Source organism: Capricornis sumatraensis, chromosome 4 (assembly GCF_032405125.1).
Source record: "Capricornis sumatraensis isolate serow.1 chromosome 4, serow.2, whole genome shotgun sequence".
Classification (NCBI taxonomy): Eukaryota; Metazoa; Chordata; class Mammalia; order Artiodactyla; family Bovidae; genus Capricornis; species Capricornis sumatraensis.
Genome location: NC_091072.1, coordinates 162,138,001 through 162,164,035, shown reverse-complemented (window position 1 = coordinate 162,164,035; position 26,035 = coordinate 162,138,001).

Genomic DNA, 26,035 nt, shown 5'->3' with positions numbered 1-26,035 from the left:
AAGGATTCCTGTAATGCATCTTTTAAAATATTTATAGCTATGCTTCTTGCTTTTAATTCTTTAAACAATCTATAATTGATGCTTTTAACCTGGTAATGTAGGATGCGTTTTTTGTCTGTGTGGATAAGTAGCCGTCCTGAATCACGCAGTGAATAGTTCTTCTCTTTCCTGCTGATCTGCAGCACCGTCCTGCACTTTATCCTGCACTTTATCCCTTCTTTGGATTTCGTATTCCATTCCATAAGTCTCTCTTTCCTGTCCTTGCACCAACACCCTGCTCTGATCGTGAACCTGGATTTATGACTCACGGAGTAGGCTTCAGGAGCACCGTGGCTCGCCGTGGTCCTTTGCTCCTCCATATAAATGTTAGAATTATCTTGTCAGATTCTACAGAGACCAGCACTGGAATTTTCCCTGAATCTCTGACTCAGTGTAGGCAGATTTGACATCTTTGAATATTGAATCTTCCTCACCATAAATATGAAATATATTTCGGTGTGTTTATGCTTTTCAATAAAGATGTGCAATTTTCCTCACGTGAGCTTTGGCACATATTTCAGTAATTGCTCCCTGCGTACCTTGCATTGTTGTTGCTATAAAACTCTGTAAAAGTGACATTTCAAATAGTGATGATTTATAACACAGTAACTGTGTTTTTGTATTTATTGATCTTATATCTAGTGCTTTACTAAATGCAGACTAATTTTAATCACTTTTTTGGAGAATATTTCAAGGACTCTGTCTGTTTAATATATACAATAATGTTAATACCTCCAAATAATGATAATGTTTCCCTTTCCATTTTCTTATTTTTTTTTACTTTAAATTACTTTACATAAAATAAATTATGAAGCTGTCTAGAACATCTCACAAATAATGATATAAAAATTATTCCTTATTCACAATGTTATTTTAAAAATTTTACCTGGAATATATTTGATTAATAACATTGTGTCAGTTTATGCTGCACACCAAAGTGAATCACTTATGCACATGCCCATTCTCGCTTAGACTCTTTCCCATATAGGCCATTACAGAGTACTGAGCAGAGTTCCCTGCGCTGGACAGCAGGTCCTTATTTTTTACCTATTTATACATAGTGGTTGGAGGAGGGATGGCAGCCCACTCCAGTATTCTTGCCCGGGAGACCCCACGGACAGGGGAGCCTGGCAGGCTACAGTCTGTGGGGTCGCAGAGCCGGACACGACGGAAGTGACTGTGCACACACAGTAATGTGTGCACGTCCGTCCCAGCCTCCCCGTCATCTCTCCCCCTTGCTCATGCTTTAACGTTTCTGCATTTTGTTATGAGGCAGCCGCCGTCCTGGAAGCCGTGGTCCCGCGTCCTGTGCCGAGGATCTGCCTATTACCACCTGGCTGAGAAGCCTGCCCCTGCTCCCTCGCTGGGATGCAGGGCCGGGTATCTGTGAATCCAGCCTCCCAGACTCCCTTGCCAGCCGGCATCTCATTAGGCTCTGCTCTTGGGAAGGTCTGATGGGAGATGGAAAGCAGAAGGAGGCGAGAGGAGACTTTAGTCCTGTTTCCAGCTCCAGTCAGCATGGCAGCTGGAGCAGAAATCCCGCTCCAACAGCCTGACAGCCGTCTCCACGGGCGACCCCTGCCCCGGCTCCTCCAGGCCCCTGAGGCGAGCCATGCTGGGTTAGCCATTCCCCGAGCACCAGCCGTGTAGCTCCCACGTGACGGCCAAGCCCCAGCCAAACAGTGTCTGTGTGTGTGTGTGTGTGTGTGTGTGTGTGTGTGTGTGTGTGTGCGCGCCACTATGTTCAGGCTTGGCTGCGATGTCAGTTCTCAGTATTATTAAGTTTGAGTGGGCTCAGCCCGCTGGTGATAACTGTTCCTAGAATGCATTGCCGTGTGTGTGCCTCGTTAAACAAATGCAAGCCTTCAGCAAATCAACAACCCCTGCATCAAATCCCCTAATTTAACATCTCTAGCAAAGCTGCAACATTCTGACTGAAGTGGAAGTGAAAGTGTTAGTTGCTCAATTGTGTCTGACTCTTTGTGACCCCATGGACTGTAGCCCTCTAGGCTCCTCTGTCCATGGGATTCTCTGGGCAAGAATACTGGAGTGGGTTGCCCATCCCTTCTCGTGGGGATCTTCCAGAACCAGGGATTGAACCTGCATCTCTTGCATTGCAGGAAGATTCTCTGCCAGCTGAGCTACCAGGGAAGTCTGTAGACCTTAACTGATTGAATCACCTTTATTCCATAAGAAAGTGTCGTCTGCTTTTAGATTTCATCAGGATTAGTATCAAATTTCATTCCTTCATTAATATGAATCAATTTCAATAAGACCATGCTCTCCTCCTTAACTGTGTTAATGTCCTGTTTGAGTATCCTGATCGTGCGAATCTGGCAGAATGTGTGTTGTAATCGCTGACAGATTTCTAGGTTTGGAGGCATGTTTTCATCGGAAGGTTGTCGGTGTCCCCCTCTTACAGGAACAAGGCTTTTGTTTTGCTAAATCATCCTGAAGCTGTTCTTCCTGTGTTTATCCCGTTGTAGGGCGTGTGCTGGCTTCTCTCCCTGAGGAGCGTGGGCCCTAGAGAGCGTGGGCCTGCTAGCCATGGCTCACCCGCTTAGCAGTACGCCGCGTCTTCCTGGGCCGGGGATCGAACCTGTGTCCCCTCACTGGCAGGCAGATTCTTAATCACTAAACCATCAGGGAAGTTCTGATAAGCTATTTTTTATTTATCAAGTTAATTTCATTAATGTATCAGATATCTGAAATGAGAGATTCAGCAATGGAATCTATTTTAAGGGACCTGGAGAGTTAGTGGATGAGAGAATTAGACGAAAAGGCCGGGGGGAGTCCACCTGAAATTAGTGCCCAGTAGGGCTGTGTGTTTTCTCCAGGCCCATTCACTTCTGCGTTATACTCACCTCACCTCAACTCCATCTGAAAGGTACTTTTGGTGCTTTTAATAGACCGACTGTTATTATTTTTACGTCTAATAGCATGTATACACCTTTGCTAAATCTCACACATTCTGTGTCGTCCTTCGTTCACGATTACTCACGTTTCACCTGTGTGCTCAGCACGTATTCTTGCACCTGGTCCTTCTTTCATACTTCATCAGTGTTTTTGTCAAAATTTCTTCTCAGAGCTCATGTTTTTATTCTGGGGTCATTTTCTTTCTTTCTGTAGTACATCTTTTAGAAGATTTCTTTTTTTTTTTTTCTTTTTGCTGAGGATCTGTTGATGTTTTCCTTTTGAAAATTTTCTTATCCCCCTCTTGTATTTCTCCTGGCTACAGACTGCTGCACTAACCGTGACTTTTTCTCAGCATCTTGAATGTGTTACCACACAGCTTTACTATGGTTGCTGTTAGGGTTCTGCCACCAACGTGATTGTTCATCACTCCCGGGTGAACTGCCTTTACTCTGTAGAGGTTTGTAAGAACTTTGTGCTTCATGCAGTTCTGTGACAATGAATCGGGGTGTAACTTCCTTTCCATGTGACCTTCTGATTGTGTGTTTTGCTTTTTATATCTGTGGATTCATGCCTTTCCTCGGTTCTGAAAAAATAACCAGCCATTAACATTTCTTCCTGCCCCAGCCTCTTTGGCTGGAGTTCTGGTTGTGTGTACATGAAATTTTCTTGCTTTTTTCCCTGTATTTCTTCACTTCTGTCATACGTTTCGTCTCATCTTTCTCTGCCACATTCTGGTAGTTTTGTCTGATTTGTCTTCCAGTTCTTGGCTTTATTTCCCGTCTGGTCTGCTGTGTAACTCACCTATTGTCCTGCTCATTCTAGCCATTGCACTTTAATTTCCAGCAGCTTCATTGCTTCTTTATGAAGTCTGTCTCGTCATTTTTGTCATCTACCGCTTCTTACTCATGTTCTTAAGTCATATTTCAATTTTTAAAATTTCCGTATAGAACTATTTCACACTCTTCTAACAGTTAAATGTCAAATCCCACTCTCTTTTTATGCTGCCTCTTAATATTGATGGTTTCTTCTTTGTGTTTGGAGGTGCATTTTATTTTATATTATTTTTAGTTAAATTTTGTTTCACCTTTGTGCTTGGCTGAATTTTTAACCTGTGGTCATTCTGAGAGATCTGAATTGAGGATTTACTTATCCAGAAAAAAATTGTACTGTTACTACCAGGTACCAGAAGGAACTGACAACCTGAAATCTCTGTAATTCTTTAGCCAGAGTCTGTGACAGTGGAGATGAAGTTGAAGTTCAGAGTGCTGTGAGAACAGGGTGGCAGCCACAGGTAATCGACGGAGACAATGGTTATCGGCACCTGGGACTGTAGCAGAGAAGACAGAGCCCACGGTGCTTTCCTTGGTTTTCAGGTGAGTCCCACCCCCACCTGTTTCAGGAGACATAGACCCCCAAGAACCTGACTTCACATGGAACTCTCAGCTTAGCTCCAACGCTAGACAGGGACCACATCCTATTCCTGACACCCCAGGCTGACATTGACCCCCAGCTTCTGGCTTCTTGATCAATATCAGCTGTTCCTCCGGAGCAGCCCCATCATTGTGGCTGCACCATGTTCTCCTACCAACTTTCATGGTTTTGATATGGTCTTATTTATTTCTTCTTCATAGGCAATTTCAATTTCAATGTTTCAAGCCAAACATTTTTTTTTTTTTTTGGTATATATACTGTAATTTACCCAGAACCTGGGAGATTTTTGTGTCTGAGGGCAACTCAGAAGACCCATTCCATCAAGCTACTATGAACATGGCTTTATATTTCAGACACGATGGAGTCATCGTGGATGGTGAGGAGCCTTGTGATCGAGAGTGGGATGAGACATCTTCAAGACGCCATTTGGTGAAGATGGGGACCTGGGCCTGATGGTGGACTACCTCCGCTCTCCATCTTCCTGGGTCTGATAATAACGTCGTTGGGAACCTGTCACGGGGCTGAACCGGGCATGTGTGTACAGTGCAGGGCCAGTGTCTTGCACACATTTTGCCGCAGAGTTTGCTGGGAGGACACGTGGTGATGTCGCTAACTGCGCTGGCCCCTCCACGAAGCTCATCTACGGCCTCTCCTCTCGACTGAACCAGGGCCTCCGCTGTTGCCCACTGCACTGGGTCCTTTCCAAAACGGCAGTACTTGAGCTTCCCTCACATGGTAGCAGGGCAGTCGCTGCATTTTTGTCCCCAGTGTCCAGCCCCCAGACCTAGGAACGAGTGAGGGACAGTGAGAGCCCCCGGAGTCCTAACAGTCACACTCATGTCTATACAGCGCAAGGCGGTTTGCTGCTCTAAGTGAATAATAGACACTCAGTGTAGTCTGTTGAAACCTTAAAGTTGGTTCCCAGACAGTGGCAGTTCCTCTGCTTTGCTGAACACACAGACTTCAGGCTGGTGGCAGGGACTGCTCACCACTCAAGTGCATGCCCCTTGCTCATATACACCCTGTGTTTCAGCCCCTGGGGGTGGCCAGGACCTTCTTACCGAGAGCTGGTACCTCTCTGGACTTTGGTTCAAGGTAAGCTGTATCCTCAGCCCTGGGATTTCTTTGGAAGGAATGATGCTAAAGCTGAAACTCCAGTACTTTGGCCACCTCATGCGAAGAGTTGACTCATTGGAAAAGACTCTGATGCTGGAAGCGATTGGGGGCAGGAGGAGAAGGGGACAGACCCTTCTCCTCCTGCCCCCAATGATGAGGGGCTGAGATGAGATGGAAGGATGGCATCACTGACTCGATGGACGTGAGTCTGAGCGGACTCTGGGAGTTGGTGATGGACAGGGAGGCCTGGTGTGCTGCGATGGGGTCGCAAAGAGTCGGACACGACTGAGTGACTGAACTGAACTGAAGCCGTATCCTCAGCTATTCACCAGGGCGAGTTCTCAAAATAAGTTGGAATCTGACTGCCCGGTCCTTCAAGGAGATTTGAACTCCGATGTTGGGTTACATGCATCAAATAAAGCCTCAGTTAGGAAAAAAAAGAAAAAGAAACCATGATCTGTTGTGACTTTTAAAATGTCTTTAGTACAGGTTGCATTAATATGGGATTTAAAGAAGATGGGTGGATATTGAGTAGCAAACCTGAAGTAATAATTGCCTCAATTTATTTTTCAGGAACCAAAATTAGAGACAAATGTGTCCCCAGTCTCCCTTCTGGAAGCACAGCCTCCTCAAAGCAGCTATGCTCAATTTAGATAAAAAGCCATTATCCCTCCCGAGTCCTCGGGGCTTCCTGAACCTGCAGCCCTGTTGCTTTCTTTCATTTCTCCCTGGAATTCACTCGGATCACACCTAGTTTTCAAGGTTTGTTTGTGTAATTTCAACAAACACTTGCAGGGCACTGGGGAGGGGAGGCTTGGCATTGTGGGCTCAGGGTACGGGAAGGCGTGGAGCCGGGCGTCTAAGATCCAGGTCAGGGGAGGGGGGCACAGCAGGGGCCGCGGGCCTGATTCTCAGGCATGTGGTTGGTGAATTTCAGGCACTATGGGAATACACAGAGGTACAGTTGAGGCTGTCTAGATGGATCCCACAGGAAATAAGACCAAAACTGGAGGAGGAGGGGAGGATGAGCAAGAGAGGGAGGCGAGCCCAGACGGAAGGGGACGCCAAGGGGAGGAATGTCAGGGAAGGGTCGCCGGCAAGGCGTGAGCAGAGAACAGAGGGTTGGTCCTTCAAACCAGAGTGCGTTGAGACCAAGAAAGACGCTCTAAGTCCCTGGTTGGGACCACGGGCATGAGTCAGCATGGACCAGGCAAACTGGGCATCTGGCCACCTCGTGCGGAGGCGCCCACACCATCTGGCCTGACGCACATGCACAGTGGCTGAGTTTGGTCCCTGGCCATTCGTGCAGGTCTGGCCAGGTCTGGGCTTCCCAAGGGAGGGCCATGCCGCTGCTCGGGGCTCAGCTCCCCTGTGTCTGCCCGCAAGCTGGATCAGGCCTCCCACCCCCTGCCCCGGGACTCTCCCACGTGGAGGAGGACAAAAGCACCTCCTCATTCTTAACTCCTCACTCTCTTTTGCATCCATCTGGTGCCCGTTGCTCTTTGCTCTGCACCAGTTCTCATGAGGTTTCAGTAAAAATGCTTGAGCGTCCATTTGCTCACAGTCCTTTTGATGCAGAGACTCACCCACTATCTGGAGGGACAGTGAGCGTGTGGGTCAGAGGGGAGGTGGTCAGGATGAAGGAGGTGACCTGGCAGAAGGAGCTTGGGTGCTGAGACCCCTGGAATCCGGTCCCACGTACCATCTGGAGGGGGCAGCGCTCTGATGCTTTCCGAGATCTTTCTGCTCCCTGTCCAATTTGTCCCTCACTCTGCAGGGAGGACAGCATCGCCAGGCCATCACGGGGGCTTAGTGGGGATGCCAGGTGGGATGGAGTGATAAAGCACTCCCGTGAATCAATCTCTTGAGGTTTTAAGATTGCCTTTTCTACTTAATCCCAAGGAATTTCAAGTCAAAGCTCCCTTTAATGTGAGCTAGAACCAGGTACTTCAGGTCCGGGGCGTACGTTTCTTGTCAGTTTTCACTTATAGAGAAGATGGTGGCACAGAAGGAGCTAATAATAATAAACCCCAGTTTCGTTTATTATAAATTCCAGAGGGACAGTTGATTCTCATGGAAGGCTTTCACCGACTCTTGCTGGTCTTATGTGAGGAGCCAACTAGAACTGCGACAGATGAATGACAGTAGGTTGGGGAGGGAAGCTGGCTGGTGTTTCCGTTTGCATTGTGAGTAATACATGAGATAAAAGGGCGGCAGCTAAGACCACCGGCCAGTGGCTGGAGCGACTCGTTTATAAAGCCGGAGGGTCGTGCTCAGGTACTGGAGGGAGTTTTTTTCACCTTCTATGCGATGCCATGCACAGCAGCTACAATCACACACACTTCTTTTTCACTCCCCTGAACCCTGGGCGTTCTCTCCATCGTACTTCTAAACAGACCACAAAATGGCAAGCCGCCTGGATCTGTGGCGTTTGTCAATTTCCATGGTGCGAACATTCACACCACAGCAGATTTCAAAATACAAACCTGGCTCCATTCTTATGAGTGCCAGTAAGTGAGGATGGGGGGAGGGATAGTTAGGGAGCTCGGTATGGACATGTGCACACGGCTATATTTAAGATGGATCACCAACAGGGATCTGCCATAGAGCACAGAGAACTCTGCTCAGTTTTATGGGACAGTCTGGATGGAAGGGGAATTTAGGGGAGAATGGATACGTGTGTAGGTATGCCTGAGTCCCTTTGCAGTCCACCTGAAACTATCACAACATTGTTAATCGGCTAGACTCCAATACAAGATAAAAAGTAAAAAAAAAAAAAAAAAAAGTGATTTCCTTGAACGGGAAGGGGCGCAGTGTTTGGAAGTGGTGCTGCGTCCATATGGTTATACTGCGATCCACCTCACAGGAAAAACAGATGTAAACAAGAGTTCAGGAGTGGAAATCCCACTGAGATGCAGTGAAGCTGTTAGGAGGTGCTGGGTATGCTGAGTAGGCTATTAGGAGGAGCTATTAAGTATTCATTGTCCTTATCTGATGTACTTGACAGTAAGTTTGCACAGAGGCATGCTAAGTTGCTTCGGTCGTGTCCAACTCTGCAACCAGATGGACTGTGGCCTGCCAGGCTCCTCTGTCGGTGATTCTCCAGGCAAGAATACCGGAGCAGGGTGCCATGTCCTCCTCCAGGGGATCTTTCCGACCCCGGGATCGAACTCACGTCTCCTGCGACTCCTGCACTGAAGGCAGACTCTTTACCGCTGAGCCACCAGGGAAGCAATGCCTATTGTCTTAGCTTCCTAGGGCTGCCTTAACAAATGACAACAAACAGGGTGGCTTGAAGCAACAGGCTTTGATTCGCTCATGGTTCTGGAGGCCATAAGTTTGGAATCGGGGTGTCGCAGGCCCCGCCCCATCCTCGCCGCCATGGAGGAACCCTGGCTGCTCCTCCGGCTCCTGCAGCTCCAGGAGTTTCGTCTGTGGCTGCGCCACTCCGTCTCTGCCTCCATCTCCACGGGGTCCCCTCCTCTGAGCATCTGAATCTCAAGCCTCCTTCTGCCTTTACCTTGTAAGCCCACCACCCGCCCAAATCTAGCATGACCGCATCTCAGGAGCCCTAACTCAATACATCTCCAAGACCCGTGTTCTGAACAACCAAACTCGTGTGGACAGGCTCCGAGGGCCCACGGTTCAACTCACTGCACCTACATCTAAGCAACCATCTCATGACATGCCTGAAAAATTAACAACCTCTCGTAAGCCAGTGTGAGCCCTTCCCGGAACACTCCTGGGAAGGGTGTCCGTTTCCATCACACTTCCAGTGAAAATAAAGCAAAGCCCATTTGTCCTCTTACGCCATCACGTGTTAATAGTTACCAGACCCCCACCAGGTCCCCACCAGGCAGGGGAGCCAGCTGGAGGCCCCTCACCCCGAGTGCCTGCTCCCCAACGGCCCCGTGGGATCTGGCAGGAGCAGGTGGTGGGCATTGTCCTCCAGGGAGGAGGTGGACGGCGAGAGTGGGCTGGAGGGACCTCTGCAGCAGCGGCAGTTGGGTCAGAGCCCAGAACAGGCAGGGGCCCTGGTGGGAGGCTCAGTGCCCCTGACCACTGCATCTCTGGAACATCACTACTCATTCACCTTGAAGATGGCCAAGCTGGTTCCGAAGGGCAGCACAGGGTGGGAAGGCAGTTGAACCTTGTCCCCCAGACCTCCCTGCAGCCGGCTTGCAAGGCGGGTGTCCCCAAACGGGGCACCATCCTAGCTGCAGCTGGCAGCCTGGCTCCCTGGACGCCCACTGAGCTGATGGTGGTGGGCTCCATGCCTGAGTCATCGCTGGTGAGAAACTGGGGGGAAAGCAGGGAAATTGTCCAACCCGGTGACATTTTCCTTGATGGGGGAATCAGTGACTACAGGGCTTCTGCCAGTGTCTGAAAAGGAAAGCAGGTGGGAGCTGGAGGGGAGTCGGGCCTGTGTGGTGGGCGAACGGGTTCTGCTGCAGGAGGCCGGGACCTGCCCGAGGGCTCGTCCTGAACCTCGCCTTCCTCTCCCCCCAGGTTCTGCTGCGCTCGTACCTTCCAGGGAGAGCTGGAGGACTGGAAGGGGAAAGGCATGAGAGTAACCCCCCAAGGTCAGGGTGATCAGATTTGCTGGACGCCAGCACTGAGAGGATGGGGTCAGGCAGACCAGCCCGGGGCCGGGTCAGAAGCTCTCGTCCCTGGCTGGGGGCACCAGGAAAGCTGTGTCCCGTGTGTCACTCACCCTGGCAGGTGGCCCGGGCCTCCCCACGGCCCCAACAGGAGACGGTAGGAGAGTGGAAACCCAGGTGTCCTGCGCAGCCTCCACCACACCAGGTGAGGGGTGTCTGCTGGATGCGGGCATCACACGAGGGTTTTGGAGTCAGGACAGGGATGCCGTGGAAGTCACCCCGCAGGGCGCAGATGCAGGACGCCCCCTGAGGGGCCATCAGCAGCCTCCTCTCCACATCGGAGGGGTGAGAGTGCCCCCCATCCACAAGACTGCAGTTGAAGATGAAATACATCAAAGCCCGTGCAAGCACCACTCACTCCTAATGCCCACACAGGGGCTGGAGCCAAGGGCTCCTGTTTCCGATGTCTCTCTTCTTTCCATCAAGAAAAATACAGTCTCTGATTACAAGAAAAAGACATTGTTTGATCCTAAAACCCCAGGACTACTTTGCCCTGAGCCCACTGCTCCCCACACCTGGTCCCCGCCCATCCACGGTGGGGGTGGCCCAGCTAAGCTCTGGCTGAGTCCAACGCTTGGGACTAATGAGACAGCAGTGCCTCCACGCAAGCATGCATTTCCTTCTCTCCGCTGCTTTTGGTTGGAGAACCATTGAGTCTCAACCTGTTGTCTCTCATCACTTGATGGGCTGAATCACCCGTGGTTGGAGGCACTCGGACGTTCTCACCCAGTTCCCAGATAAGTGCTTGTCATCGACCAAACAACATAAGGTCAGTTTTCCAGTGCAGAGCCTTGATGGTTTGAGTTTGTCTGAGTGCTCCGTGTGTGGTATTTCTGAAGGAACTGACTGCTTCTCACTAGATCCAGCACCTCCCTAAAAGCCATCATCTGATAAGCACTCCTCAAGGACCTGCGACGTGCAAGCTGGGCTGTGAAGGGTGCCCGGGGCCTGCGCCCCACCCTCTCGTCCTCACAGAGGGTGTGTGCCACGCGGGGAAAGCGTGCCCGTGATTGCCACTTTGCCCTGGAATTGTAGCCCAGTCAAGTGGGCTTTGGACTGAACTGAGGACCAGGCTTTTCAAAGATCTCTCTCTCTCTGCTCCCGAGAGCTGTCTTGCTGGGGTTGCATAGTGAGACAGATTGGACGAGGCCAACAGGTCCGTTTGCAGGATTTCCATTCTCTGCCCCTGAGTGTGGACCGTGTGTCATGGAAGATGGAGCCTTGTCGCGTGGGGGAAAGGTGCCGAGTTGCCCTTGCTCTCAATGGTTCAGTTGGAAGTCTGGAGGCAGGGGATGTCCACAGTGACCCATCAAAGGCACGTCTGACCCGAGAAGCAGGCACAAGTCAGCGGCTCTGGGCTTTACTGTTAGCGGCTCTCATCTCAGGCTGACAGCGCTGCCTGAGGAACTGGCCTGGATCCCACCAAGGCCAGTCCTGGCCCGAGTCGTGTGTCTCCTGCTAGAGTCCAGGGGTCGGTCTTCACCGGGCACAGACTTTCCCTGGTGTGTCTGTCCCCACCTGAGATGCTCTGTCAACAAGGCAAAGTGTCAATACATAGATGATAAATGAAAAGCGAGTCCCAGAGCCTGAATTCCGAAATCTAACAAAGTTTTAATCTCATGTCTGTCTTAAGAGCTGAGAGGTATTTTGGCCGTGATTTATCTTTTGATTTTCTTAAAGAAATTGCTCTCAAATGTGTTCATGCTTCAGGAGAGCCACAGACACAAAAAAATGCAATCTTTATTATAACACATCATTTTATTTCCTGCTGCATGAGAAAGATTCAAGGCAGAAATTGTGATTGTCCAGTTATTTTTACATTCAAATAAATGGCAAATCAGCCTGTCAGGACAGCGTGTCCTGTCTTAAGCATTTAGCTCATTCTTACAGGAATCAGGGAGCCAGATGTCTCGGGAGCATTTGGACACACACCTCTCACGTGGCCCCAGGACAACAGCTGGTAGTTTTCCATCCAGCCTTCCTCCTGGACCAGGTCAGCATCAGGGCCAGGAAGCTGGTGGCCAAGGCCGAATGTGAAGGCAGTGAGTCAGGGATGCTGAGACGGGACCCAATCAGAGAGCTGCCCTCAGCACTCCCCGCGCCCTCTACTTCCAGGTCAAGCTTCTGCCCGTGACGGACGCAGACACTCAAGGTCAGGGAGGCCTGGGAGCTCCCAGGACGGGCCTGGGGGAGGCAGCAGTTGGGATGCCCTGAGGATCTTGGAACTTCTCTGTGTCTCGAAGATGCTGAGAAGTGACTTAGAATGAGGAGGGTGGGAGAGGGCAGGGGGCATCCTGAGGAAGGGGTCCTGGGGGAGTAAAGACGTGGAGGTCTGCTTGGAAGGAAAGCTGGCACCAGAGTCTGCTGGCACCGGGGAGCAGACAGAGGCCATGCCATGGTAACGAGAGCATCTACCCTGGGCCTGCACTGGCTGTGGTTCGAGCCCCTCTGTCCGAGTCGCTGACCCTGGCACCATGAAGCTGGGAGGCTGCTGCCCTGATTACTGAGGCCCAGGGCCACCCTGCGGCATGCCGAACTCAGTCCAGGCACCAGCAGAGCCGGGGTCGGAGCTGAGTGCTTCCTGCCCTCCAGAATGTAGGGAACTTCTGTGCGGGGAGGAGCAGGGGGACGCAGCTGGGACAGGAATGGGACGTTTCACAACTCTCGGCCCAGCTCCCCCGAGTCTGTCTTCCCCTGTGGCCCCATCTCACTGGTGGGACCACCGACCTCAGCCTGGAAGCCACTCTGGGGTCTTCTCCCCGCACCGGCCCCTCCTCCCCGGCCTGGTAACCACCAGGCTCTGCTTCGCGTCTCCGAGTCCTTCCAGCCCCCGCCTGATCCTGGCTCTGTTGCTTCGGTCTGCGTCCCGCACAAGCCTGACGGCGCTGGCTCCACCGGGGGGCTCCTGTGAGGGTAACACAAATCAGTCCACCCGTGGAGCCCGGCACAGGGCGCCCTCTCATGCAGCGTCCCGCGCCAGGGTGGACTTCCACGTGTCCTGTCTGCCCTCTTATTTCCTCTGTCCCGCCACTTGTGTCCCCGGCCCCTCTGTGATCAGCGGACCGTGTGATTGAGTGCTGGCCCCTCCCTAACACTCTGTGATCTGCGCTCCTCTCTTCTTTGCCATTTTGACAGCCAGTTGAAGAGAACACAACAGAGAACATTGAGGATGCTGGTGTCTCAAGGAAGCAGGGGGCTGCACCCACGGGTGTCTGCATGGAGACCTTCCAGCCATCCCCGCTGGCCCACTATGGACCAAGGCGGGATGGGCCAGCTGTATGATGGGCCAGCATCAGTAATAGCATCGTTATCATCACCCTTTTTACATTTTAATGTAAGCATTTATTTCTTTCATTAGAAAAAAAGCAATACATTAAAATGAAACACATATATATTTGCAGGAAGTTTGGATTTTGCATTGAGGTGCTCAAGGATAATGGGAAAAAGATAACTGAGAAAAAAGAGAGCAATGATCTTACTTTTCTATAAATATGCACAGTGATTTCAGTTATGTTAGAATTAATGATCAATATGAAACTCTTCAATAGCAAATTGCCAAAACCCAGCTGACAGATACATGTGGGTCTGTGCCCGCTCTCTGTTCTGCTTGTCTATTGGTCTCTACCTGAACTTGAATCACCTTGTCCTGATGACTGTAGCTCTATATGAAATTTTGAAATAAGATAGTATAAAAATCCTCCAAATGTGTTATTTTTTTTTTTAATTTCACCAGCTATATAGACCTTTATATTTCTACATACAGTTTGGCTTCAACCTGTCAATTTCTGTTTCAAACATTGATTGTAATTACTTTATTTTTTATTTGACTGCACAGCACAGCCTGTGAGATCTTTGTTCCCTGGCTGGGGATTGAGCTCAGGATGTCAGCAATGAAAGCCCGAAATCACTGGCCCTCCAGGGAATTCCCAGTTGGGATTAGTTTATATTTATAGATCAACAAGAGAAAGTTTTCATGTTAACAATGTTTGCTGATTTTTCTAGATATGGTATCGTTAGGGATTTTAATTTAATTTTGTTTTCATCAGATAAACTCTATGGGATTTGATCTGGTTGCACCTACTGTGACTGGCTGGTGAGTCTGCACCATGTCTCTGCTGGTGAACGTGTTCTGCACGCCTGAGGGGACAGCATGCTTCATGGGTGCTGGGTGCAGACCCTGCAGATGTCAGGCGGGTTTGGGGTAATCATGCTGCTCAGGCCTCTCTGTCTTCACTGTCTGTTCTGTTTTACTCTATCAGTTGCTGAGACGAGGTGTTAGTCTCCAACCACCGCCACGGAGCTGCCTTTCTCTCTCTTGCGCCCTGTCCATTTCTGCCTCACTTATTTTGAAGGTCTGTCATTAGAGGCATGCGCATCAGATTTTGGTTTCCGTCTTTTAAAGTCTTAATGAATGCTTCCTGTTTCCACTATGAAGCGAGCCTCTCATTTCTAGGATCTCCTCTCTTTTGCAGTCTGCCCTGCCTGATAAGACCGTCGCTGCACAAAGGCCTCTCGCTTATCGCTCGCGTGTCTTGCCTTTTGCCGTCCTTGTTCACCCTGTCTGTGTCTTTTCGTTTGGAGCATCCCTCTTGCAGACCGCCTGTGCGTGGCTTGCTTCTTCCTCTGGTCTGCAGACTGTGAGTGGATTGTTTGGCCCGTTTACACTTAATGTGGCTGTAAATGTGTTTGGCTGTGCGCCGTCTCACTATTTGCTCTCTGACTCCCCCCGCTCTCTGCTTCTTGTTCCCTTCTTTCCCATTTTCTTTGGTTTAGTCAAATATACATTTATTTTTGTATTCTATTCTATGCCCTCAATTCGCTTTCTGTCATACCTGTTTTTTTTCTCTCTTACTGCTTGCTCTAGAGATTGCAATACTTAGTTTTAATTTATCATAATTTATCTGAATTAAAGTATGCAAGAGCTTCTGTTCCGCCTTCCTGCCTATTGTGTTCTTATTGCTGTATATATTAGTTGCATATATGGTATAAACATCAAAATAGATCATTGTATGTCCCTTGGACTACAAGGAGATCAAACCAGTCCATCCTAAAGGAAATCAACCCTAAATATTCATTGGAAGGACTGATGCTGAGGCTGAAGCTCCAATACTTTGGCCACCTGATGTGAAGAGCTGACTCATTGGAAAAGACCCTGATGCTGGGAAAGATTGAAGGCGGGAGGAGAAGGGGACGGCAGAGGATGAGATGGTTGGATGGCATCACCGACTCAGTAGACAAGAGGTTGAGTTGGCTCTGGGAGTTGGTGATGGACAGGGGAGCCTGGCGTGCTGCAGTCCATGGGGTCACAAAGAGTCAAACACGACTGAGCGGCCGAACTGAACTGTTGTTAAAACGGTTGCCTTTATAATCATCTAGATACTTATCCTTACAATTGGTCTACAGTTTATAACAGATTTATAGATGGGGAGATTAGTCCAGCATCATGTCCTTTGTCATCACCAGAGGCCAGAAGTCATATAATCTGCTCTAGTATGAGTCACCTTACAGCGGTGATATACTTTTCTGTGAGTCATTGAATTTCCCCAATATTCACATTTCTGCTTCTGAAGGGCACCTACACCAGCTTGAACAGTGTAGTCACAGCCTTTTTTTTTTAATAACAACTTTATTGAGATATGACAAAAAGATCACTCCTTTAAAATCTACAGTTCAGTGGATTTTAGTAAATTTTCAGAGTATGTAACCATCACCACTGTCTCCTTTAGAGCATTTTCATCACCTCCAAAGGGAACTCTGTGCCCACTGGCCATTGCTCTGCCTTCTCACCCAACCCCAACCCGTGGCAACCACTATACCCACTCTCTGTGTGTATCTGCACATTCTGGGCATTTTGTATAATCAGAGTTATATGCTATGTGGCCTTTGCGACTGTCTGCTCTACTCGGCATAATGTGGTCAGGATTCATCCCTGTTGTACTCATAACAAGCATCACTACTTCACTCCTTTCCATGGCCAAGTGCTAGTCCATTGCTTGGCCTTCAGCTGATCCAGGGGGCATCAGCAAACCCACATATATGATCACCTGCTCTGGTGATCCAACCCAGCTTTTAGGTGTAATAAAGCTGCGCTTCTGTTCCAGCCATCTGAATTCCAGACCTCTCCCTAACTTGAATCACAACAAGGGTGAGGATAATAGAGTGCGTTTGATAAGACTCATCTCTGTGACATGAAGGAATGATGGCGACATGATAGCATCAATCACATCTGAAAGATGGGCTCTTGGGCTCACATTACAATCTCCACAGTAATTTTATATATGGTGGAAATAATTTTTACTGAAATTGCTTTAGTGGACTTGACTCTGAAAAGGAAAGATTACAGGCACATTAAGAAATACCCCATTTAATTGTGTTAATGCAATTTTAAGATTCAGCTCATGGATTTATAGCTCCCTGAAGGGTGAGAAAGGTAAAGGAATACGTGAGCCTAGACATGGCAAATTTATTCTGCAGAATAATGCTGGTTTCCTTCCACTGGAAAATCAAAGCTAAGGTCACATTGATGTGCTTGGAGCCGGGGTGGCAAGTGTCGATTATCAAAGTGTGTGTCACAAAACTGAGATAATTTGGTGCCGATCCGCACACCCTAGAAAGGAAAAGATATTGATTTGTAGAACAGTCAATACTTTCTCCCTATAAAGGAAGAGGAATTGAGCCAATTGTAAATAAATTCTCACACCCCTCAAAGAAGCCACTGGAAGATGGGTGATAGTCAGGGGAGGGGGAGCATGGAGCAGGGCAGCTGTGTTTCTGCTAGACACAGTGAAGGACTGGGACCTGGCTGTGGACATCACTGTGTTGGGACCAGGTGACCTTGCAGGTAACCCGGGTGGAGGTCTGAACTTGTCCCTTGGCCAAGAGCAAATGGGTGCAAAAATCTCCAAAGGGCAGAGGCTAGACTGGCCTGGGTGGGCTCTGCCTGCTCTGACCACTAGCACTCAGCACCTGTGGACAACATCCTACAGAGAGGCTACAACCTGAGTCCTCACGTGTGATGGACCGAAGTCCTTATGTTCCTGAGGACATTCTGTCTTTGGGCCAAGAGTGGAAGAAGTGGAGTGTGGGCCGCCAGTGCCCTTCTCTCCTTAAACCTCCCAACACAACAAACTAACGGGTCTCTTTTCTCTCTTCTTTGTTCCACAGTGGAGTTCTCTTTGTTCTTCTTGCTAGGTTTAATTTTTTAGGGGAAAGACTTTATTGATGCCCTAACACTGAAGATACCTAAATGTAGTTTCCAAAATTTTATCCTGAGGGTTTCTTTTTTCATTTTGATTTGTTTTTCTGTGTGGTGTAGAGGGAGAGCTCAGCTTTATTTTCTTCTATTTGGATGGTAAACCATCATTTTCATACCGATTTAAAGGATTTTCTTGGTTTCATATTAAATTCCTCAAAATATTGTGTTCTATTTCTGAATATCCTTCTAGCCCACTCTCCTCTCTGTCTATTTTTAGGCCACTTTGGAATTTTGGTAATAACAATGGCTTTCTAGCGAGCATCTGGCATGAGGACTTTCTCATTATTTTTTCGTCATTTTGTCTCTTAGCTAACTTTGAACATTTATTGTGCCCTGTGATCTTTGTAATTACTGTATTCTATTTTTTTTTAAAGAGAGCTTGAAATGCATTCACATTCATTCTCGTTGTCATTCTTTCTCCACCGTTTATGGGTTCTCACCAGGTTCCAGGCCTGCTTCAGACACTGGGGTTTAGGTCGAGAGGGGACAGATGGCCGTGGTAGAGCTTACATCACAGCTGGAAAGATGTGGAGATGAGTAGAAGGTGCACCATGTTAAAATTCAGAGAGCAGTAAAGCAGGGGCGAGGGGGTGAGGGGGAGAGGGGGCGAGGGGGCGAGGTCATCCTTTGTCCTCAGCCCTGAAGATGGTCCTAAACTCCAGAAAGGAGGGGCCTCATCAAGGGCCACAGAGCACACTCTGCCCCCTGGTTTGACAACCACAAGGTAGGGTGAGCAGGTGTGTTATTCATCAGGGCTGCTGAAACAGAACGCCACAAACAGGTGGCTTAGAACAACAAAATGCCTTATCCCACGGTTCCGGGGCTAGAAACCCAAACTCCAGGTGTCGGGAGGCCCCCATGCCCTCCAAAACCCTAGGGGGCAGGGTCGTTTCTGCCTCCTCCCACCTCCCATGCTGCCAACAATCGTGGTGCGTCTCAGCTCACAGACACATCCCTGCCATTCTCCATCCTCACCTTCCCTATGTGTCCAAATCCCCTCTTTTCTCAGGACACGGTCCTATGGGATTAGGGTTCATGGTAAACCAGTGTAGCTTGGTTTCCCTTGTAAAGGCTTGGTTTCCAAATGAGGCACGTTCAGCAGTGCCTGGGGTCAGGGCTCCAGCATTTGTTTTTGGGACACAAAATTTAATCCCTAGAAGCAGGGCTTTGTTGTGCATGCAGAATTCATCTGCTTTTCAAATATAGAATCTGTGTCAAATGTGTAAAATGACAAGAAGGTCCCTCCTCACCTGCCGGAGGTCTGTGCATCCCAGGGTATCTTGTTCCATCTCAAGCTCAGTGCTGCGGTCTGCAGAGGCCAAGCCTGCAAACTCCAGGCGCCTCCCGCCACGTCCCCATAAAGACACCCCAGGCCTGCTGTCCACGCACGTCTACATATTCAGGAAAGTTATTTTCCCTTTCTACCCTCTTTGGATTTATCCTGTTCTTTCTCTCATTTTTCAGGAGGACACAGCAGTCATTAATTTCAACGTTTTTCCTTTGTCAAACTTGTTCACGTGAAGATATAAATTTCCTTCCAAGTCCTGCTGTAACAGCACCACGCAGGTTGTGATAAGCAGCACCTTCATTACTTTTTTAGCTTTGAGTATGTTCTCTTTTCCACTCACATATTTCCCTTCTCCCACAAATCATTTGGCAAAGCATTTTTATCGAACTGCCATCAGAGACGACGATCCGCATGATACTGATCTTCCAGCAGCTTTGAGACTTCCAGGGATGGGGACATGGGCGAGGCTTGTAAGTCCCATGGCCCCTGGGGAAGAGGGCACTTCCCTGGGCTGTGGAGGGCCTGGCTCAGTCCTGTTCGGCAACAGCATCCTTATCACGATGCCTTCCAGGCTTCTGTGTCAGGGGCTTGGCAGACTCTCCTGTAAAGGGCTGCTGCTGCTGCTGCTAAGTCGCTTCAGTCGTGTCCGACTCTGTGCGACCCCATAGACGGCAGCCCACCAGGCTCCCCTGTCCCTGGGATTCTCCAGGCAAGAACGCTGGAGTGGGTTGCCATTTCCTTCTCCAATGCATGGAAGTGAAAAGTGAAAGTGAAGTCGCTCAGTTGTGTCCAACTCTTCGCGACCCCATGGACTACAGTCCACCAGGCTCCTCCATCCATGGGATTTTCCAGGGAAGAGGACTGGAGTGGGTGCCACTGCAGACAGTAGCATTTCCAGCTCCCTGTCCCTGAGGTCCAATTACCCCTTTCTTTCATTGTAGCTTGAAAGCAGTCATGGGCAACACTGCCTCAATGAGGGTATTGTATGCCAATAAAACTTTATTAACCGCAACAGACTTGCTCTGTGTCCTTGAGGATGTTCCCTCCGCTTGGTCTCTTACCTGGTTAGCAGGGCATTCAAATCAGTCATGGTGGGTTGTGCATGTTTCAAAAGTTCCTGTAACTCCACGTGGATCTGCTGTGTTATAATTAAGTGCTATATTATTAAGTGCATAGTGACTCGGGTGTATTGTCTTATGCTCCTGAATCAATCCTTCAATCATTGTCAGGCAGCCCTCTTTATTCACAATGATACTTTTAGCCCTAAGGTTTGTTTTATGTAGTATCAATATACTTACTCTAATTATTCGGGGCTTTGTTCTTAATTTTTATTTTTGGTTTTGGCGGATTATTTCTGTTCCCACACAGTCAGTTATTCATCGTCTCGAGAACCTTTCAGACGCTTGTGAACAGCATGTGTGGACGCCAGCTTTGTTTCTTCCCTTAGGACTTTATATTAGGAGGGGCTTCCCTCATAGCGCAGTTGGTAAAGAATCCCCTGCAATGCAGGAGACCCCAGTTTGACTCCTGGGTTGGGAAGATCCGCCGGAGAAAGGATAGGCTACCCACTCAGGTATTCTTGGGCTTTCCTTGTGGCTCAGCTGGTAAAGACTCCGCCTGCAGTGCGGAAGACCTGGGTTTGATCCCTGGGTTGGGAAGATCCCCTGGAGAAGGGAAAGGCTTAACTCCAGTATTCTGGCCTGGAGAATTCCATGGGGTCACAAAGAGTCAGACACAATGGAGCGACTTTGACTTATATTGGGAGCTAATCCTTCTGCATGGATATAAGTGGCTGACATATTGGGGTTCATGCTTACCTTTCTAGTCTCTGCTTCTTATTTGCCATGGTTTTCTTTAGTTTCTTAATTTTATCTTTCTTTTCTGTGTGTTGGTTTTATTGAGTCGTCTCATTTCCTTCCTTTTTGTTTGTGATTTAAACGTTATACATTTTATTTTATTTTTAATTGATGGTTATCCTTAACGCTTCATCACTTCCGGGCTTAGTAAAGTCAAAGTTGAGCAGCGTCCCTTCCCTCCTCCAAAAGTACAGGGGTGTTAGACAGCCTTGACGGTGACCCAGTGCCCCATCTCTCACCTTCGGTGCTAATTATCTTTGTCACGCCTGGTGTGTTTGTGTGTTTCCATTTTGTTTTAAAAGGTCCCTGAGCTGAGGCCGCCATGCACCAATGCCTTTTAACCTGGTTTCCCGTAGGTGGTTAGAGCTCCTCTTAGGAATGGGTGCTAACCCCTCCCTCACGTCTGTGGTCACAGAGGCCAGCGCTCAGCCTCAGTCAGATTCAGCTCAGTTCAGTCACTCAGTCATGTCTGAATCTTTGTGACCCCATGGACTGCAGCACCCCAGGCCTGCCTGTCCATCACCAACTCCCAGAGCTTACTCAAACTCACGGCCGTGAATGGAGAAGGGAATGGCCAACCACTTCAGTATTCTTGCCTTGAGAACCCCGTGAAGGGTATGACAAGGCGCTCAGCCTCCATACCTGTGGATGGCGCTTTGAGGGGAGAAGGGCAGAATTCGGGGGGAGGGGGGTTGGGTCTAGAAGCCCCCTCCCCTCCATGCCTGCTGCCTGCCCCACCTCAAGCACATCCTCAGGGTGCTTTATTTTTTATTCCTGGCTACTTGCCCTGGAAATATTACAAAACATTTTCATGTTTTCCTTCTTAGTGGATTAGCCTCAAAAATATGATCATGTTCCTAGGGAACGTCTTTTTCCTCTGCGTTGCAGATGCTGTAGATTCCCGCATGGGATGCTTCGCTCTCCTCTGTTTCCTCTTGGAAACCGCTGTCTGCTCGCAGGGCTGGCACGTGACTTGACTCCTGGGACGATGCCTGGGGCTGACACGAGCGGCCTGGCGATGCTGCGCTGGCGTGTCCGCAGCCTGCCCCCCATCTTCCTCCCACATGCAGCCGCTCCCGCACCAGTGGAATCGCCGGGGAACTTTAGTAAACGCCTCTCCACCCCTCCACGCGATGGCCCCCAAGTCCCCATCCACCAACTCTAACACCCTTCCCTCTTTGGGGTTGACCCTGCTCCCCTTGCTCCCACGGCTAAGTGTCCCATGAGAGCCAAGGTGGCTCCCCGAGTCCCCGGGGTGGAGCAGGATGAGCCATCGGCCAGGGCGAGGCCACACCCTGTTCCGGTGCAGCCCTGTCCCCTGCTTCAGGTGGCTCACCCGCTCAGGCCTCCGCTGACTCATCTTTGCAAGGGGACAGATCAAGCCAGACCAAAGGGGTTTTGCTTTTACAGGAAGGTTACAGGCTTCAGTAGAAGCAGGCAGCAAGAGCTTCTAAGTGAGTGCAGCCCTTTCCTCTGCTTCCTTCTGGGAGTGAGGCCCAGCAGATGAGGGTGGGTCCAGCCCCACCCCAGTGTTGGCAGAGCCCCACCATCCCCATGCCAAAGCCCCACTCCCCACAGGCCCGTGGCCTGATGACACAGCTCCACCAGCCATCCCTCTCTCCCAGGAAGCTTGTGGGAAGTGGCCCATCTCCCCAGCCTGCCTTCTGAAGTCCCGGCAAGCTGACACAGGTTGTGGATAGACTCCTCTTGCTCTGTCAACATTTGCTGAGATCTTTCTGATTTTTTAGTTTGCCTGCGGGTACCCACAGACGGACACCCTCGGGAGGTGGCGGGCAGAGGGGAGGCCTGTTTGCTCTCAGGCTGGGCCACCTCTCCACTCCACTGCTGTAATTAGATGTGAGAGAAAGCGATGCTGTGACGCTTTACATTTGAGCACCATTGGAAAGATGGCGAGCCAAGCACTTTGACGTCAGGGATGAAACGCGGGGTGGAAATGCAAACTCAGGGAGGTGTGTGATTCGTAGTGGGAGACGCAACTCCCCCTGCGTCGCGGCCCCGTGGGTCTCAGAAGGATGCCTGGCGGGGCATCGCTTGGCTCAGCCTGGGGATCCCTGCTGCCCTCCTGGATGCTCACCTCACCCCCTTATAATAACAGTCACCCTGCTTTTTGCTCCACTCCATGGTCAACAAAGTGCCCTTCCAGCCACGGCTCCATCAGGACACAAGGGAGGATGTTTGCCCGCCTCCCTCCTAGTTGAGGGTTTGTGGCACCTTCAGAAATTGACCCAATCCAGCCGCTGCCTGCCCTGTGCCTGTGCCATCTACCAGTCACACTCCATGTCTCCCCTGGGGGTGGACTGAGCAGGCAGACGGCTGCAGCCAATGGGACTGTCGCAGTCGGGATTTGCAGACCCCGAAGGGTGATTCTGTCTGGACCTGCCTGTCCTTGGTCCTCTGCTGCGACATAAGAGCGTCCTGGGCTGAGGGCCACCCTGGAGGATGAGGGGCTCGTGAGGCAAAGTCCCCCGAAAGGCCAGGCCAGGCCTGGGTGATGCATCCGTTGAGAAATTGTCAGGGTGTGCTGTTCTCCAGGGAGTGGGGAGTTTATAGTCCCCCAGGCAGGTCTCAGAATGGGCCTGGGTTTGCCTGGTCCCTGTCCTGTCCACCCTGTTCTGGGAATGCAACTGAGTTAAATGTCAGTCATACACAGGAAAGAGACCGAGGCGGGGACCAGAGGCGTCTGTCAAGCTCTGGCTTTCCCAGTCTGCCTTTTGTTCGGGGACAAGTTCAAATTCAGGAGGCAGGAGATCGAGCTGGGGGAGGGCCAGTGCTGAAGCTCCGGGCTGGGCGCGGAGGTCGCAGTGCCGTCGGGGGTGAGGGCACGCCTGTCATCAGCAAGCAACCTTGGAGAGTCTCGGGCAGCGTCGCCCACAGCTGCACACGCGCCAGCGACCGGGTGTTCTCCCTGCCGCGTACACATTCACGGGAAAGGCATGCACGCATACACGCCTCCACCATGAAGCGTGGACCCGCGTGTCTTAGCAGCGCTCTTGACAATTATAAAACCCGGAACCCACGCACTCTCATCCTCCGTAACATGATGGGGTCGTACAAAGGTGTGCAGCAGAGCCGTGAGAGTTCAACCACATCTGTGTGTGAAGTCACTTCAGTGGCGTCCGACTCTGCGGCCCCATGGACTGTGGCCCACCAGGCTCCGCTGTCCCTGGGATTTTGCAGGCAAGGATGCTGGGGTGGGCTGCCGTGCCCTTCTACAGTCAGGCCTAGATGCAACAGCACAGAAGCCTCTGCACAGCAGCCCTGAGTGAGATCAGCCAGACTAACAGATCCGTCCTGCAGCCTCAAACTGTGTACCGCCCAGGCCCCGGGCGTGTGCCGAGCTGTCAGTCATTACAATGGGTGGCCTTGTTGGGGGGGTGCCTGGTGGGACAGAGGGCCGCTTCTCAGACGCCAGCAGTTTTCTGGTTTTTTGGATCTGGCTGTGGTTGACATGCGTGACCTGCTTATGAAAATTCTTGGAGGGGGTCCCTGATGCTTGGCTGTTTTGTGTCTATGCTGTACAGCAACTTGATGTTAAAAAAAAAAAAAGGGCCAAGTTTGGAATCAGAGAGCTGAGATTCTAAAGAGGCCGCTACCTTCTTTCCTGGCAAGACCAAGGAAGTCGGTTTCATGGGAATCCCTAGACCAGCAGCCCACATGGTGTCTGGGGGAGTCAGGGGCAGAGAACAGAGCAGCTCCTGGGAGGTGTGTGGCACCTGCAGACCACCATGGGCTGTTTTCATTTGCGTTACGATTATTACTTTGTTATGTACAAGAATTACATCTGGAAAGGCCACCATCCACGTAGGCTTGAGGTGCGGAAACAAATCAGTAATTTAGCACAAGCTCCCAAGTGTTCAGAGATCCTTAGATCATGCAAGACGTAAGAAGGGATTGATCTGGGGGCATCGGCCACTCCTGGGAGGAGCCCAGAGTCCCCGCGGCCTTGGGAGGATGCGAGGACCACACGTGCTTCTTTTGTGGCCCCAAGGCCGCTGTACCTTGGGGTCCTGACCTTGGCCGTGAACGGGGCAGGCCCGAGAAGAACTGCGACAATGCAGTTTCTAAGTCACAGGCTGTCTCTCTCCAATAGTTGCTTCATCTCAGAAGAGGCTGGACTTAGACCTGGCGGGAGGCACGCTCACCGTTGAGTTCACAGCGTCGCTGTGTGCGGGGCCTGGGTGGCGGTCCTGCCAGTGCAGCCAAGCGGGAGCGGGCGCTTTCGGAGGACGGCTTCCGTTACCACCTACATGCTGAGGTCGGAGAGGCCGGGGAGGCCGGGCACATCAATTATCTGTAAAGACCAAACCCAGCCCTCAACTTTTAATTTCATCTTGTATTTTTCTGGCTTTATGGCACAGCACGGTGCTTTTTCACGAGTATGGTTATTTCTGCCATAGCGTTGCGCCTGCCTGGATGAAATGTGGGCGCTGGAGCCAGGATGCAGGCAGTGATGACTGAAGGCTGAGGCTGGAGGCGGCGGGGCCAGGGCCGCTCGGCCCCGCAGGACAGAGCCCAGGGCACCCCGAAAGATGAGCACTTTCTGGGAAACCAGCTCCCCGACCCCTGCTGGGAGGAAGCGGGTGATTACTGAGCGTGCTCCTGGTGTGGCCCACTTTGTGTATGAGTTCACTTGATTTATTTTTTCTTTAATTTTCCTTTATTGGAGTATAGTTGATTTACAGTGTTGTGTTAGTTTCTGCTGTACAGGAAAGCAAATCAATCACACATACGCACATCCACTCCTTGTTAGACTGTTTTCCCCGACAGGCCGTCACGGAGCATCGAGTAAATGGACTGAGGACCTCAATTCACACATATACACTACTATCTACATGCGCATGAACGTCGCCCAGTCGTGTCTGACTCTTTGCGACCCCAGAGACTATAGAGTCCATGGAATTCTCCAGGCCAGAATACTGGAGCGGGTAGCCTTTCCCTTCTTCAGGGGATCTTCCTGACCCAGGAATCAAACCGGGGTCTCCTGCATTGCAGCCAGATTCTTCACCAGCTGAGCCACAAGGGAAGCCCAAGAATACTGGAGTGGGTAGCCTATCCCTTTTCCAGCGGATCTTCCCAACCCCAGGAAACGAACTGGCGTCTCCTGCATTGCAGGCAGATTCTTTACCAACTAAGCCACCAGGGAAACTGCCTTATAATAAGAAATAACTAATAAGGACCTATTGTATAGCACACGTAACTTAATTGATTTTTGAATAGCAACAGTATCAGTGCAAAGGTGTGGATTTCAGGTTTTTAGGCTTTAGTGCTTTTTCCTTTGGTAAGAAAAGAGTTGATTAAAAAAAAAACAAAAACAAAAAAACAGAGTCTCAAATCCAGGAGAATATCCCTTAAACACAGTCTTGCCAAAAATTAGGAGCAGAGCTCTGCTCGATGCTAGAGGCACGGTTAGAGCGGCTGCTTGGCTTCAATGTGCTGTGACATGATCTAAGGT